Source organism: Hordeum vulgare, chromosome 2H (assembly GCF_904849725.1).
Source record: "Hordeum vulgare subsp. vulgare chromosome 2H, MorexV3_pseudomolecules_assembly, whole genome shotgun sequence".
Taxonomy (NCBI): domain Eukaryota; kingdom Viridiplantae; phylum Streptophyta; class Magnoliopsida; order Poales; family Poaceae; genus Hordeum; species Hordeum vulgare.
In genome coordinates, this window is record NC_058519.1 from 428,858,067 (window position 1) to 428,864,066 (window position 6,000).

Below are 6,000 nucleotides of genomic sequence, written 5' to 3' on the forward strand. Positions count from 1 at the left end.
GGTGGAAGTGTAGATCTAGGCCTTCTCAACCAATCCCTAAAGAATCAACAAGTTTGATTGGCTAGGGAGAGAGATCGGGCACTTTAGAGCTTGTGGGGCAACAATGGAGCTTAGAGAGGTAAGAGATAGGGTTCCTCAGCTAGAAGAACCCTTTATATAGTGGGGGGGGGGGGGGAAATCAGACCGTTTTCCCACTCTCTGCCCGAGGACCAGCAGTACTACCGCTGTGCCTGAGCGGTACTACCGCTGCCTGGCGGTACTACCGCTGGGCCTCCAGCGGTACTACCGCTGACACCAGCGGTACTACCGCCGGCCCCTTGGTAGTGCACAAGCACTACTACCGCCAGGAAAGTCTTCGCAAAAGGGTCCGTCCACAAACTACCGCTAGGTAGGTGGAACAAAACACCTGGGGCGGTACTACCGCTGACCAGGGGCGGTACTACCGCTAGCTGCAGCGGTACTACCGCTGGCAGTCCAGCGGTACTACCGCTGGAACCAGCGGTACTACCGCTCGGGACCATTTTGCAGAGATAAACGAGACGAATAGGCGAGGGCCGCTCCAAAAGATAAGGAAAGGGAGAATGAGAAGTGTGCGTGTGTAAAGATAGATTCCACCCAAACCTTTCCACTACGGATCCCCTCTTAATAGTACGGCTTTCCTATGACTCAAATAAAGAGAATCGTAGAGAGCGCCGTGCTTCCGTTCCAGAAGAGAGGAGACGTGTCGTCTTGTGCCGTTGACGAGTGTTACCTGAAACCTTGACACACACGATTAGTCCTGTACGGTGCTGTCATCAATCACCAAAATTACTTAGGCATAAACTATGCCTCAACAATCTCCCCCTTTTTGGTGGATTGATGACAATACCGGATTTGCACAGAGAATAATATGAGAATAAAAAGGTAGAGATATATGACATATGACTCACAACATATGATGGAAATAGCTCTAATCTCACATAAGAAAGATCATGTCTCACACAAGATAGCAAACGAATCAAACCAAGTTCAAAGCAAACCATACGAGATAAAGCAAAGCAATGCAAAGTTCGAAATGAAAGCAAATCCTAGACTCTCTCCCCCTTTGGCACAAGACACCAAAAAGGGGCACACCTAATGCCACAGGTAACTACTCCTCGTCTTCAGGATCACCAGACTCGTCTGTCCCCTCCTGGTCGGTCTGCTCCTCCTCTGCTGCCTCATCGCTGGACCACTGGTACCCCTGAGCCTGCATCCAAGTGGCCTCCGGAGTGATGTCGTCCTCTGAGCCACTGGAGATGTCCACATCCAAGGTCCTGAGAACACGCTTATGCCTCTAGCGGCTCTGCTTCTGAGCCACATGTGTCTGGTACTATCCCTTGGCCTGCATACAGAAAAGTGTCTTCATCTTGTCCTGTAGTTTGATAGCCCAAGATGGCATGGCAGACGAGCGGGACTGAGAGGCAGTTCCTCTGTCAGCAGCGGTCTCTCTATCTGTATCCATGTGCTGAGAGGATGTAGACGGATTGGCCCACTTGTCCTTGACGCGAAGCCTGATTGGGTCATGCACAATGTAATCAGACTGTGCGTAGAGCACCTCATCCGGAAAAGCCTGTTCCCACTTATGGCAAATGTATGCGAACAGGTAAGGCCCGTAGATAGGAACCTTACGATTGATGATGCAGTTCCAGAGCTCTGTGAACATCACATCTGCAATATCCAGCTGAGCAGACTCTTGAGACATAGCATCCTCACACAGTAACAACATCTCAGCCAAGTAGTCATGGACCTCATCAAAGTTACCAATCCGAGGGAAAAGGGTGTTGCGAAAGATCCGATGCATGATGTCCAGGTGCTTGGGAAGCATCCCCTTTCTTAGATACAGTGACTGCAGTCTGTCCTTTGCGGAGGCCCTATCGGTGGGGGCTGCAGCATGAGGACGCAACCCAAGAGGAGTGTCAGCACCCTGAAAGTCAATGTGAAGGAACTGCATGAACTCAGTCCAGGAACCGGTCATCTTTTTTGACCCAGTCATCCAGATCATGGAACACTGATCATCAGGTGAGAAATGGACTGTGACATAAAACTGAGCCACTGCAGTGGGATCAAAGTCCGTCTTGAAGGTGATGATGTCTTTGATGCCCAGTTTGTCAACCAGAGAGAGGGCATCACCAAAGTAGTCCATGTTCCGCTGAAGATGTGCCAGATCAATCCACTGAACAGAGACATGGTTCTTCTTGAAGGGAGCAATAACATCCCGATAAATCCTGCACTGGTCCTTCACCCAGACATTTTCAACCCCATCGATCACTTCCCTCTCCTTGAGATAGGGGTTCTTGGTGCGAAATTGCAGAAAGTCCTTGGGGGACATAGTACGGCCCTCTTCTCCTTGTGAGCGACCTTCTTGAAGGACTTCTTCTTGGGAGGCAGACCAGACGTGGCAGACCCCTCGGGCGCCTCTGTGTTGCGAAACTGTTTGGATGCCGTGTCCCGTGGGGGGCTCGAACGGCGAGCAGAGCCACCTGTGACACAGACCACAAAGCGAAAAAGAGGCGACAAGAAAAGTCAAGGCAATGAAACTTGAAAACGCAGAAAAAGTAAACATGCATTGCCAAGCATAAAACAAAAAAAAATACACCGTGAATGCTCCCGGCGGTAGTACCGCCACCCCTGGCGGTAGTACCGCTGGGGCCTAGCGGTAGTACCGCCAGTCCTGGCGGTAGTACCGCTGGGGGTCATAGCGATAGTACCGCTACCCCTGGTGGTAGTACCGCTGGGGTCCTAGCGGTAGTACCGCTACCCCCTGGCGGTAGTACCGCTGGGGGTTTGACTTTCAGATCTGACATATAAAAACTCGTTTTCGAGGGCATGGACTGAATATGAACACTAAGACGTACACCCCAGCCCTACTGTCATGAGGAACACATAGTAACAAGAGGTACAAACATGCCTAGGCAAGAGTGAGCACGTTTTAGATCTAATCCGAAAGTTCAAGTATTCGATCTAAGACGATAAAATCCTAGAGCATGGTAGCAATCACAACAACAAACCATTGGACCTATACTCCCCTCCAATATTTCTTTCATGCCATCCAATAACTAGCCCATAGGATCAACAAAATGAATCCAATCCCCAATGCTCCTAACCCTAGAACACGAAGAACAACCAAATAGAAGAAGGGAGGAGCTTTACCGGGATTCATGGCTCTTGGAGTAGGAAGAAGAGATGAAGCAACCCCTCCACACCAACGGGGAGAAGGAACTCCACGAAGTGAGATCCAAACAGGGGATTTTCGGGCTAGGGGAGGGAGGAGCCGCGAGGAAGAAGAAACAGATGCAAAAATCGGGCTCCCCCTCCCTTTATATAGCCCAAGGGGTACGGGCCAGCGGTAGTACCGCTGTCCGGCGGTAGTACCGCCAGATGCAGCGGTAGTACCGCTGGGGTCCTGGCGGTAGTACCGCTCCCCCTAGCGGTAGTACCGCTCCCCCTTGAAACCCTAGAAATTTTCTAGCCGGTCGTGTTAGATTTTGAAACATGGCGGTAGTACCGCTCCCCCTAGCGGTAGTACCGCTGGGGTCCTGGCGGTAGTACCGCTACCCCTGGCGGTAGTACCGCTACCCTAGCGGTAGTACCGCTGTACATGTATCAACATGGCTAAGGAAAAAGGGAAACTTGGGCACATGACAAGTGAGTAAAAAGGAATGACATCCAAGAAAATGTACTGACTTGTCATTGTATATCCTCTCCTTTATACGCAAGAGAGGATGGAGGGGCGGTGGCCGAGGCCACCTATGTTTGAGACAATGGTATGACACCGCGAAGAATTATCCTTGGGTTCATGACCAATGCTCGTCTTTGAAGCACATGTGCCATTTGTCAATGGCTAAAGTGAAAGACTAGATTGATTTACGCATAATGGGGGGAGGGAGAGTTCATTGAGAGAACAACGCTCCCCCTATGTCCATGCCTACATCTAGACCAAGATGAAATGTAAAGTGAGGTGCAACATGCCTAGTTTCAATCCACATTACTTGAATCAATGATATTTAGCTCATGCCTTAACTCCCGGAACCTTGCTTCATCTAGTGGCTTGGTGAAAATATCTGCAAGTTGCTCTTCAGTGTGGATGAAGTGAACCTCAATATCACCTAGCTTGATATGTTCACGGATGAAGTGATGACGAATATCAATATGTTTGGTTTTGCTATGTTGCACTGGGTTGAGGGAAGTCTTGATGGCGCTTTGATTGTCACATAGAAGAGGCACTTTGTCACAAGTGACACCATAATCCTTTAAAGTTTGCCTCATCCATAGCAATTGTGCACAACAACTTGCAGCTGCCACATACTCAGCTTCGGTGGATGATAAGGAGACACAGTTCTGCTTCTTTGAAGACCAACTTACCAAAGAGCGACCAAGGAATTGGCACCCTCCAGATGTTGACTTCCTCTCCACACAATCTCCAGCCCAATCTGAGTCAGAATAGCCAACTAGATTGAAGTTTGCTCCTTTGGGATACCAGAGGCCAAAGTTTGGGGTATGAGCCAAATATCGAAATATTCGTTTGACAGCCATGTAATGACTTTCTTTTGGTGCGGATTGAAACCGTGCACATATCCCTACACTCAACATAATATCCGGTCTAGATGCACAGAGGTAAAGGAGGGATCCAATCATGGAGCGGTATACCTTTTGATCCACTGCTTTACCATTGGGATCACTGTCAAGCTTGCATCTGGTTGGCATGGGGAACTTGACCGGTTTGACATCTTCGAGCTCGAACCGTTTGAGCATGTCTTGAGTGTACTTGGCTTGTTTGATGAATGTCCCTTCTAGACCTTGTTTAATCTCGAATGCGAGGAAAAACTTCAACTCTCCCATCATGGACATCTCAAACTTCTCAGTCATTAGCGCAGCAAATTCTTCATTGAATGAAATGTTAGGAGAGCCAAAGATAATATCATCAACATATAGTTGGCATATGAACAAATCCCCTTTAACCCTCTTAGTAAAAAGAGTGGGATCAATCTTCCCAATTTCAAACCCACGATCTTGTAACAACTCAGTAAGGTACTCATACCACGCGCGTGGGGCTTGTTTAAGGCCATAGAGTGCCTTATTGAGTTTGTACACATGATTGGGGAGCTTGGGATGTTCGAGTCCCGGGGGTTGTTTGACATATACCAACTCATTTAAAGGACCATTAAGAAATGCACTTTTCACATCCATTTGCTGTAATTTGAAGTTATGATGAGAAGCAAAAGCAAGTAACATGCGAATAGATTCTAGACGAGCAACAGGGGCAAAGGTTTCACCGTAGTCGATACCCTCGACTTGGGAGTAGCCTTGAGCCACCAATCTTGCCTTGTTTCGAATCACAATTCCATTTGCATCTTGCTTGTTCTTAAATATCCATTTGGTCCCAATGACATTATGTTCCTTCGTTGGTCGAGGCACTAAATCCCAGACTTGGTTGCGCTCGAAGTTGTTAAGTTCTTCGTGCATGGCCATAAGCCAATCCTCATCATCGAGCGCTTCCTGTACCTGTTGAGGTTCACAATACGAGACAAACGCGTGATGCTCACAATAATTCCAAAGTTGTTGACGGGTAGATACTCCCCTTTTTAGACTACCAAGAACATTCTTCATAAGATGTGACTTGGCTTTCAGCTTGTTCGCATTCTTGGCTGCTCGACGCTCCAAGAGTTCTTCATTAGATAACGGGGGAGCATCGACTTGTATCTTTTGTTTGCCCTTGCGTCTTGAGCCGGTTGTTGGAGCTCCAGACGGGAATTGTGAGACAGTCTCCTGATCGTTTTGTCCTTCGACTTGAGCAGGTTCACTAGTTTGATCTTGTATTAGTGGTTGCTCTTGATCTTGATCCTGTGCTGGTTCAGGGTCTGGTAGTAGTGCTTGAATATCATGGGGCATATCACCATTGTTAGGCAATTGATCTTGACCGTGAGCTTGATCAACTTGTTGAGAGTCTTCTCTTTGTTCATCGGAAGCGTGTGGGGCTTG